Source organism: Danio rerio, chromosome 20 (assembly GCF_052040795.2).
Source record: "Danio rerio strain M-AB ecotype USA chromosome 20, GRCz13ab, whole genome shotgun sequence".
Taxonomy (NCBI): Eukaryota; Metazoa; Chordata; class Actinopteri; order Cypriniformes; family Danionidae; genus Danio; species Danio rerio.
Genome location: NC_141040.1, coordinates 56,093,414 through 56,105,553, shown reverse-complemented (window position 1 = coordinate 56,105,553; position 12,140 = coordinate 56,093,414). Strand labels below are relative to the sequence as shown.

General features: G+C 35.4%; 1 long non-coding RNA gene across 9 annotated transcripts in view; it reads right to left on the bottom strand.

The window, feature by feature from the left end:
• Positions 1-11,576, bottom strand: part of LOC141379469 (uncharacterized) — a 171,322-nt gene extending 159,746 nt beyond the window's left edge. For 2 of the 9 annotated variants that reach the window (XR_015519096.1, XR_015519091.1), the window contains exon 1: positions 11,181-11,518. This is a non-coding gene — a long non-coding RNA (uncharacterized LOC141379469). Of the gene's footprint in view, positions 1-11,180 lie in introns of all 9 variants that reach the window. The other 7 variants (XR_015519090.1, XR_015519088.1, XR_015519087.1 and 4 more) reach the window with 7 other exon arrangements.
• Positions 11,577-12,140: the final 564 nt, after the last annotated feature.

Below are 12,140 nucleotides of genomic sequence, written 5' to 3'. Positions count from 1 at the left end.
TCAATTATTCCTTAATATATCACAGTTTGAGTGTGTGCAAACATATGGTTATAATTGTATGAGTGATATATTTGACTCCGGTGCACTAAATAATTAGACAATATTCGGCTTAGGGTGTGCATTATATTATAATAATTTAATGGCCAGTCATCAATTATTCCTAAATTTGTTACAGTTTGAGTGCAAATGTGCATTTACAATTGTATGAGTGGAATTATGAGTGCATTGAATAAAAAATTTGACCTCGGGTGTGCATTATATTCTAATTCAATGGCCAGTCATTGATTATTACTTAATATACCACAATGCGATTGCAAACATTGTATGTGGTAACTGTACTGTAGTATAAGCAGAATAATTTAAGTCTGTTGAATTATTAGATAATAACAAACACCCTTAAAGGCAAGTAATTTCACTTGGCAGCCATCTTTGAAATGTCTCTCGGGCAGTATGCTTAGACATTCTGTTTCAATGGGGAAACATCAAATTTTCATATTACGAATAACCAATAAAATTTATTTTTAGTAAATTTATAGTCTATTTAGCTTCAATTCTAAATGTTCGTATCAAACAAAATCTGCAAAAATTCACGTCTGGTCTGGCCCCCCCCCAGAGAATTGTCATTCTATAGAGATCGCTGATTGGCTCTTGTACTAGAAGGCGGGCTTTATTCATCATATAGTGATTGCTGATTAGCTCATGTACCAGAAGGCGGGGCTTCATTTGCCATATTGACCGCTACACTTTTCCCTATTCAAAAGTATACGAGTGACACGTCTTGTGTATTCTAGTCTTTGTTAATAATGCAGCCTTGAGGTGTTGGTACCAATAAAGCTGAGTCGCCTATACTTTATTTTCTAACACTTAAATAGCCCATTGTCAATTATTCCTTAATATAGCTGTTAAACCTCGGGTGTGCATTATTTTTTAATAATTCAACAGATCAAGGTGAAGTGAATAATCCTGCTTACTTACAGTACTACAGCAAACAATTTTGTGTTTATAGACGTCTAATAGACATCTAAACGTAAACAGCTTGAGTAAAACAAGGCTTAACTTGAGCTGTCAGTGAAAATCTAATAGTCATCTTAGAATAGCCCAAAACTAGTCGTCAAATAGACAGATTTAAGATGTGTGGTCATTCATTTCTGTTTATTTGACGGCTAGTCTAGTATTGGCCTATTCTTAGACGTCTCTTAGATTTTTACTGACAGCCCAAATTTAGTCTTGTTTTAGGTAAGACGACTATGTTTAGACGTCTATTAGACATATATTAAAAACAAAAAATGCTTGCTGGGTTACCACACTGTAAAAAAAATAAAGACAGTCAAGACAACTAATTTAATTATGTTGCTTTAAATTATTTTAAGCTAATCAAGTTTCAAAGTTTTTTAAAGTTATACAGTTTAACCTAATATTTTCTGTCTGTTTGATTGATGAAAGTTGAGAAAGTTCATTTGATACAACGAAAAAATGTAAGGCAATATTATTTAATCCTTGCACATACAATTTTGCACAATATGCTGCCTTCTTTTCCAGGGACACACACATTACAAAGTCCTGCTGTGGTGGAAATTGATACAAATATTTGACTGGCCTGCCTGCAGTCCCGACCTGTCTCAAATAGAGATTGTGTGGTGCATTTTGAAGTGCAAAATGTGACAATTTAGACCCCGTACTGTTGTCCACCTTAAGGCCTGTTTGCAGGAAGAATGGGACTAAATGACCCCTGAAACACTTCATCAGTTGTTGTCTTTAGTTCCAAAACATCTTTTAAGTGTTGTGAAAAGGAACGGCAAGTGGTAAATGCTTTACTGATACAACTTTTTTTAAAATGTGTTGCAAGAACCAAAATTGCATGTTTATTTAATAAAAAATAAAAAAAACAATAAAATTCATGAGGATCACATTAAATAAAGTTTGTTGTATTGTCTGCAATGAAATACAAGTCAAAGCAAATAACGAAATCACTACTTTCTTTTTTTATTTGCATTTTTCATACTGTCCAAACTTTTTTTGATTTGGGGTTGTAGAAAATAAAGCACACACAAGGTGTATCATCTACTCTGCTTCACCATATCACATCTAAAGTCAGTTTACTGTTCAAGTAAGGCATTTATAGGAAATAAAATGTGATTTTAGCACTGGAAAATGAGAGCAAAAGACTGTGAGCATGACTTTCGCAGTGCAGGAGAGAGATTTGATCCTCTGAGATGTGAGCTCTGGTCTTTCCAGGGTTTGTGTCATGGGGAATGAATCATGTGTTTTTAATGAGTCTGATTCAGGCTCAGCTGTCTGGGATTTCTGTCCCTGCAGACGTGACTGAATAACCCCAAAAAAAGCTGCGTTCAGGGCTTGTATACTACCTGACAAAAAGTCTTGTCGCCTATTCAAGTTTTAGGAACAACTTGACTTCTAGTTGATCATTTGGTATCAGAAGTAGCTTATATGAAAGGTAAATGCCTCTAGATTACAGTCCTTAAATTAAAAACTTTTCATTTTCAGTTAAAGCACTTCAGATGAACTGTATGCTCTTACAAAATCACAGCGTTTAAGGTCTGTCTTCTTTCAAAATCAACTATCTTCACTGCCTGATTGATATATGATATAAAGTGGGTCTCAGACTGTACAACAGACTGTTTATTGGGCAGAACGATAGTGTTCTCACTCAATTGGCTAGTATTGCGAATTCCTGATGCCTCCTTTCAGTCGCTAGAGAGGCAATGAGGGTCCTTTGAATCTCCAAGACAGACACATTGAGCCCAAGATGTTATAAGGAAAACTTTATGTAAACTTGAAGCATGACAAACAATACAGCAATTTGTGGGTTGAATACCTGTTTTGTATGGAGCCTATTATCGTTGTTGCGATGGTTGTTGCGTATGCCGTTGCGATGCCGTTTTGCGGTCAACAAAAAATACGACTACCCCACTCTCCTTCTCTCCTCCTTACCTGTGTGATTGTGCACACACTTTATATGTTCGAGCAGGTGCCAGTTATGCCCACGTGACCAAAACATACAACGTCACTGTGAAACCCAAACTAATCAGTATACAAATAAACATTATAATTAAATGAAAAGTAATTTGTCTCCAATAGCTAGTTATAAAGCCCCGGTCAGATCACACAATTTCAGCACCATTTCCTTGACTTAGGGTGTCGTGGGGAGTCAAAATTGACAACTGAACATCATGACACAAGATTCAATCGTTTCTTCTCGTGTAATGTGGCATAGTTCACGACAAAATATCTAAATGTTGGTGGGGGCGGGGGAGTTTTAGGGTTTGTGCGAAGTATCTGAGGAGCGGGGAGGGATGCGATAGAGAGGGGTGCACAACATATTTGAGGACCGGGCGGGAGACACGCAATTATCATTCGTTTGTGGGCAGACTTGGGATGTCTGACAACCCAAAGTCAAAAGTCAAAGTCAACATCTGCTTCATTCACGAATCTCGTTTTGGTGGACATTGAAGCTTTGAGGTTCTTACTTTTCGTGGAAGCTTAGCGATTCTCCCTGTCAGTAGAGGCTTTGAGGTTCTCACTTTCCAAAAGAAGCTTAGTGGTTCTCACTCTTAAGGCTGATTTATACTTCTGCGTCAAGTGCACACACATGCTACAGTGCGGCCTACGCGTGGATGCATAGCCCTCGCCGTGGCCGTCGCTGACATGCACCTCTCAAAAATGTAACTACATGTTGCAATGATGCATAGCGCAAGCTCTGTGATTGGTCGGCTTGGTAGCGCTGACGAGTGTGGGCGGGACAGAGAGCCGTGCAAACCCAATGGAGCGATTGTTTACAAGTGTGGAGTCTCGTGAAGGAGCTCCGGATGGAAAGTTTTGTTTTGTGTTTACCTCATGGTTAAAGTTGTTGCATGTCCGCCGGCTCCTGCCTCAAAATGAGCGAGTTTGAGCCACTTGTACATTCAGGAAGCATTCAGAAAAAACAAAACACCAGCGAAGAAACTCGACACTGACACAGCAAAACATAAACACATCACTGCCAACTAGCGTTTCAGAGGTGTTATTGCAGAGCAACAGAAACAGCGCGCAGAAGTATGAATGCACAGCTACGCGCGTTGCATGCGCCGTGGGTCACGCCGATCACTTGACGCAGAAGTATAAACCAGCCTTTAGTAGAGGCCTCGCATTTCTCAGTAGAAGCTCCATCGCCATATTTTTCTATTTTCTGCATCGTGTCCTTTCGATCATGACCCAAAGCTCATGACCGTAGGTGAGAGCACGAATGTAGATGGACCTGTAAATTGAGAGCTTTGCCTTTCGGCTCAGCTCCTTCTTCACCACAACAGACCGGTACATCAACCGCATTACTGCTGCCGCTGCCCCAATCCGCCTGTAAATCTCACGATCCATCCTTCCCTCACTCGTGAACAAAACCCCAAGATACTTGAACTCCTCCACCTGTGTAAGGACCTTCCTCCAACCTGAAGATGGCACAATAACCTTCTCCAGGTTGGAGGAAAGTCCTTACCCCACAGGGCTCGAAATTGCGAACATTTTGGTCGCATATGCGCCCGAAAATTAATCTATGGGACCTCATAATATATCTGGGCGCATTAGTGCGACTGCAGATAATGGTTGTAGTGCGACCTGTTTTGATTTTTTTGTAAAAACGTGCTGAATCGCTCTTCTCTGCCGCTATATTGGTTCATATTAGCTGTCATTCACTCAAGGTATTCCGCTGTCAGATGACAGGGAAGGAGCTTTTATGACCACGGGAAATGCAAACGGCTGAAGAGTGAAAACTTAAAGCACACAGGTTTGCAAACCCCACCTAAAGTTGAGGCGCAGATGAGAGCGATCATGACACGTCACGTGGTGAATAATGATCCGCCAGCTGAGATCAATCGAGTACGCGCTTCTTGGAGAAGGCGCCCGAATCTCCATGCGTTGCGTTCACTGCGTTCAGCGCAAATATCCGCTAAAAGTCAAATCTAATACTGTACATATCATCGCCAAAGAAGCTCGCCTTTACTAAGTTTACACTGAAACTGCGGCTCATAACAAAGACCGGTATTGCGCCGATGGTTAGCGCAAGAATCCTGTTCTCCCTGCTCATAAATTGAGTCGGCTGACTCGCCAGCTTTTCCACTAACACAGAAAAATGAAGATCAGCTCAGACTGAACCTTTAAATTGACACAAACTGAAACCAAAACTTTTAAAGAGTGATAGAAGTGAGACTTTACTTTCTTTCTTTTCTCTATTCTTTTTTGAGGTGTGTATTATTTTTTTATTTATTTACTGATGACTGCTTTGCAGCTTTCATCATTGAATTGAATGACTTATTATAATCTTTTGTTTGTTTTGTAGCAGAAATATTATTTATTAAATTGACATGCATATAAAAACAGCAGTACAAAATAAATATTTCTTACTGCAATGCTTCATTTTTGTTTGATGCAAACTATACAATTATTTTTCATAAAGTAACAGACTTTTTATAGCAGATAACCTACATTCATGCACATTCAAGGCAGTATCATAATGAGAAATGGAAATCATTGTTACTATTATTGTCATTTTTTATCATCATTAATATTCTATGGCCTAATTATTAGGCATTCATTTTGGAATTATTGCACACAAATATCAATGTTTTCGCAGCTTTAGTTAGATAGTTGTTTCTGGTTTTTGTCAGTCCTATTAATGTTGTTTTAAAATACAATAAATCCCTTAAAAAACAATTTGCAGCGGTGCTCATTCATTTTTGGTGGGTGCTTCTAATTTTTTTCTGGTGCTCCTAAATTTATTTTGGTGCTCCTAAATATTTGAAGTTGGGAGCACCGGTGCTACCAAGTAAAAAAGTTAATTTCAAGCCCTGCCCCAGATGGAGGAGACAATTTAGTCGTTTCAGATATTATAATGTATCAGAAATAAGATAGAGAGAAATAAATCTGTAAACAGAAAATGGACTGGCAGCTTATAGCAAGGTTTTCTGTAGCATAATACAACAGCAACATTTACATTTACATTTATTCATTTAGCAGACGCTTTTATCCAAAGCGACTTACAAATGAGGACAAGGAAGCAATTTACACAACTATAAGAGCAACAATGAATAAGTGCTGTAGGCAACTTTCAGGTGTGTAAAGTCTAAGAAGGAAAGCAATATACTGTAGCACTTTAAACTATTTAAATGTTCATAAAAGTCCCTTTTTTTCGAACTTTTCAAGATTAAACGTTGTTGGAAGAAAGATCAAGCTCCCATAATGAAATTCAAAAGCAGAAATAAATGGGGGAAATAATACTTGCTTCTCAAAATGTTTATCTAAAAAAATTATGCCACATTCATCAGCCAATCAGAATCGGGGATTCAGCCAGCGCCGGATTAACCAATGGACTTTATGGGCACAGGCCCAGGGGCCCATGCGCACTGGGGAGAAAAAAAAGACTCTTGGAGCGTCTTTTTAGGCTAATTGCAAATAGCACACCTAGTTGGAATAAGCTGTTCACGTCAATCAGGCACCTGTCGGTGCCTGATTGACAGAGACAAAATGAGTAAAGAGCAAGTCAGAACTACAGCCTCAGTGGCGCACCTCGTAAAACGCACAGTAACATCTTTTGACGTGATTGATCTCCCCTTAACATATTAGATTGGAAATATATTTATTTTGAACAGGAAGGAAACATTTTTAATAAATAATGCAAATGTGATATGAAGTCACAAGTGTCTTGTGGGTATTTAATAACGTTTAGCCTTAATAAAGGTGCCTCCCTCTCTGTAAAAACTACTTTGCTCAGACAACTGCAAGTTAAATCTTTGTAGACTATAAATACATATGTACTATATATTATTTATTTAAATATGTGGGCAACAAATTATAGGTTTATTTTATTTAAAAAATATTATATTATTCTTATTTTATTCATTCAACTATAGGGGTGCGGCCAGGTAGGGGGCCTTACAAGACAATGTACCCAGGGGCCCCTGAGGTCTTAATCCGGGCCTGGATTCAGCAGACCTGTAGTCCCTCAGTTCCAGCTCGCATCTCAGCCTGCCTGTTGGATATTTCACACTGGATGAAAGATCATCATCTTCAGCTGAACCTCGCAAAAATGGAAATGCTTGTAGTTTCTGCCAACCCGACTCTACACCATAACTTTTCAATCCAGATGGATGGGGCAACCATTACTGCATCCAAAATGGTGAAAAGCCTTGGAGTAACGATTGATGACCAACTAAACTTCTCTGACCACATTTCTAGAACTGCTCGATCGTGCAGATTCGCACTCTATAACATCAGAAAGATCCGACCCTTCTTATCTGAACATGCAGCTCAACTCCTTGTTCAAGCTCTTGTTCTCTCCAAACTGGATTACTGTAACTCTCTACTAGCTGGGCTTCCAGCTAACTCTATCAAGCCTCTTCAACTGCTCCAGAATGCAGCAGCACGAGTTGTCTTCAATGAACCTAAACGAGCACATGTCACTCCGCTGCTAGTCCGTTTGCACTGGCTGCCAGTTGCTGCTCGCATCAAATTCAAAGCTCTGATGTTTGCCTACAAAGTGACTTCTGGCCTTGCTCCTTCTTATCTGCTCTCACTTCTGCAGATCTATGTGCCCTCCAGAAACTTGCGTTCTGTGAATGAACGTCGCCTCGTGGTTCCATCCCAAAGAGGGAAGAAATCACTTTCGCGAACTTTCAATCTGCCCAGTTGGTGGAATGAACTCCCGAACTGCATCAGAACAGCAGAGTCACTCGCTACTTTCAAGAAACGACTAAAAACTCAACTATTTAGTCTCCACTTCACTTCCTAATCTGCAATTGCCTCTCTGAATATCACACTAACTGTACCCAAAAAAAAAAAAAAAATACTAATACTACTAATACTTCCCTTCTTAGACTTTACAGACCTGAAACTTGCCTACAGCACTTATTCATTGTTGCTCTTAGTTGTGTAAGTTGCTTCCTTGTCCTCATTTGTAAGTCGCTTTGGATAAAAGCTTCTGCTAAATGACTAAATGTAAATGTACAGAGTAGGCTTCATTTAATGTAGATTACTGCAGTAAAGATGTTCTGCTGGTCACTACGAGTTAAACAGCGTCTCTTGTTTCCACTTGTAAGCCTCGTGTATACAGTGCGAGTGTTTTTCTGGTTACTGTTGCTGTGTGTCCCACTTCAGCTGGAATGAGCGCTGGTATTTTGACTGTATTTGAGCCCTCGGTGGGCATCTCTGGAGACAGCAGCTGCACACTTTACCACCATCACACGCTAAAAACGCAACAATGAAGACACATAATCCCTAAAGGCCAGCGCTAAAATAGTCAGGTCATGATGAGATAAAAATTACTCTTGAAATATGAATACGTGTGAGAGGGAGTGGCAACCCTGGAGTGTGTCTTGACAACATTGCGAGAAAAGTTCAGTGATAATTACTGAAAAATGGTTATGATTAGTTAAAGGAAAAGGAAAATGTGAAGGTTAAAACATACTCTTATTGTATATATTGTTATAAATTGATATTTCATTATTATTATTATTTAAATTAATACATTAATGTTATTTTATATTACAATTACAATTAATATTACATTATAATTAATATTATATTATATTATATTATATTATATTATATTACATTATATTTGATACAATGATCAGTTAGATATTATATAATATTATAATGTTTTATATTATATTATATTATATTATATTATATTATATTATATTATATTATATTATATTTTATTATATTATTATTTTTATTTAAATGAATCCAGTTTATGAAGTATGTAAGGGCAAAAAAAAATGGTGTATTATATTATATTATATTATATTATATTATATTATATTATATTATATTATATTATATTATATTATATTATATTATATTTGATATAATGGTCAATTATATATTATTATATTATATTTCATTAATTATATTTCATTTATTATTTCTGATATAATGATCAATTATATATTACACATCTTGAGAAGAGTAGTCCAAAATAATGCCTAATACATAAAACACAGTTGTATACTATAAACCATTTTTAATATATAGATAAGACTAATACTCCTCTCTTTATTAATTATATTTATTTATTTATTTATTTATTTAAAACATTATTAAAGATAATAAGGTATGTATAATTGTAATTATATTATATTATATTATATTATATTATATTATAATAAAATTATTATGTAGTCTGTTTATTTAATCTGACATAATAGTGGATTATATATTATATATATATATATTGGCAAAATAAAGATGAATATGTATTATATAGAAGTAAAAATGTATTATATTATATTAAAAAATGTATTACAAGAATTCTTAGATTCTGTTTATTAAATCTGACATAATAGTGGATTATATATTATATATCTTGACAATATGAATAGTCAAAAATGTATTATATTAAAGTAAAATGATATTATATTATTTATTATACAAGACATTTATTATAATAATTAAAAAATATAAAGCATTCCGTTTATTTATTTAATCTGACTTAATAGTAAATTATATATTATCTATCTTGACAATATGAATATTATACTATATTGTTGGCGCAATAGTGGAGTGGTTAGTGCACCAACATATGGTGCAGTAGCACATCAGGGTGTCCCAAGTTTGAATCCCAACCCTATATATATATATATATATATATATATATATATATATATATATATATATATATATATATATATATATATATATATATATATATATACACACATACACATATATATATATATATATATATATATATATATATATATATATATATATATATATATATATATATATATATACACATACACACACACACACACACACATATATATATTTTATTAGTTATATTGCATAATATTATATCATATTATATTATATCAAATTATATTAAATAATACTATATTATATTATATTATATTATATTATATTATATTATATTATATTATATTATATTATATTATATTATGTTCTCAGAGATGGGTTGCGGCTGAAAGGGCATCTGCTGCGTAAAAACTTGCTGGATAAGTTGGCGGTTCATTCAGCTGTGGCAACCCCAGATTAATAAAGGGATTAAGCTGACAAGAAAATGAATAAATGAATGAATGAATAATGTATTATGTGTCATCAAAAAATGTAAACATAATATATACAAGTTTCGATTGAATAATATTGATTTAATAAATTAATATAATAAATACATTTTATAATTTAGTTCATTGTACAAATAAATAAAGTTTATCATGTATAAAATGAACCAAAAAGAGCACGACTTCAACTGTAAAACACTCCATCCACAATACCTCTCATATCAAATTAAATATAATGAATATGAGCAACATTACTGTATTTTGTAGCTACTGTAGTGTGTGTCTGGTTGTTATATCCACAGTAAACAGAAGGTAAACAGCAGCAGTAATATTGAGGCTAAATTTAACATTGGGCACAAGGTTAAGTTTCTCCGTTGTAATGAGAGCCATGATAAAACAAGTCTGTCCTTGCATAGCTGGAAGAAATCACTCTGCATTTAGATGTAATGTTAAGATGCTTCCCTGTTTAGTTCCAGCCACTGATCTAAATTTAGCCTGAAATATGAAACAGTCACAATAAAGGAGCTATTTATAAAGCCTGGGCTGTTTTGGGTGGGCTTCAAATGATAACATTACAACAGGATGACAACAGACACTAAACATCATCATATGAGCAAGCACGAGTAGATATACAAGTAGACTATATAATACAAAGCCAATGCCATATCGCACTGCTATAAGTATGATGTTGCGTTAATACAAGAGTTTTGACGGCTTAATCGTGTATAAAGAAAACAAACACGGAGAGGCTCAAAAACCTATTTGTATGAGGAACTATTTTCTTCCGCCATTCATTCGCATCTGCAGCTGACCTCAGAACAGCAGAAACTAATTCACAAACGTCACTTTAGAGCTAGTATTTGAGTGATTCTTTAGCATAATGCTGACAGTGATGGCAAAACAGCTAATTTTACTCACACTTTAAGATTATAAGGCGTGAAACCCCATTAAACAACAGAGATTTACCAGTATTTCACTGTTGCAATCAGGCTATCACACTAATTAACCCCGATACACCCACAGCAAAGCGAACACTAGCCGTTTCTGTGGTATAAACACAGCACTACAGCATATAAAACAGAGAGATCGATTTAGAAAGTCACATACCTGTTCCGTAATGACTTGTTCAGCTGTAGTTTAAAGCTCAACACTACGAGAACGCTGTCCTTCTAACTTGTTATGCGGTCTCCGTCGCCATCTTGTGGCGGTACGTCAACCGTCTTTGCTCTGCTCAGGCTAAAGGCCGCCGACGTGCTGAATCTACTTTTAAACAGGCACTATCCTTATAAACAAACTGCATAGTTGCATTCTAAACAACTACATTCTCACCTAAAAGTCTTAAAAGTTCATTATGCTTTCCAACAGCTGCAATATTTGTCAAACTGTAGTGAGTTTATTGATCTGCTGTGGCTCTGTGTGGGCGGAGTGATACAGAAGGGTGAATCAGATTCGATGAGCAGACAGAAATGTTGTATAACCGTGTTAATTTGTTTTTATTGCAATAACAACAGGCCATAACAACAAATAGAGATATAAAACAGGTATAGCACAAGCAACACGAACATTACTTTTTTGCAACAAGAGAAATGTAACAATTTAAAAATAAATATAATAAAGGTAAAGCAAAAGAAAGACAATGAGTAAGAAACACAAATAATTAAATGAGGGCACAAGACAAAAATAAAACAAATTAAAGCAGAATATAAAATAAAACACATGTTTTATAAGTTTTAATAGCTTTCTTGTTGTGAGAGTCTGTGATGGTTTTAAAATGCAGTTCACTCTCGTTTAAAAAAAATAAAAGACTTGGCTTACATTAAGTATATTTGCATGTGTATGTAACAGGATTATTTCGGGTACATTGATTTCACTATATTTTCCTCCTGTTTACTTACTGTTCATATAAAATTGTTTTGTGTTCACAATATAAATGTAAAAAGAGTCTGTAAAGTGACAGTGGTTTCACCCCCTCCCTGCCCCCCTTGGGTTAACGTCAAGGTGGTATAGTCCAAGCAGCCATACCTGTTGCACTATTGCTTGAACGGTCTTATCCACCTTTACCTTAAA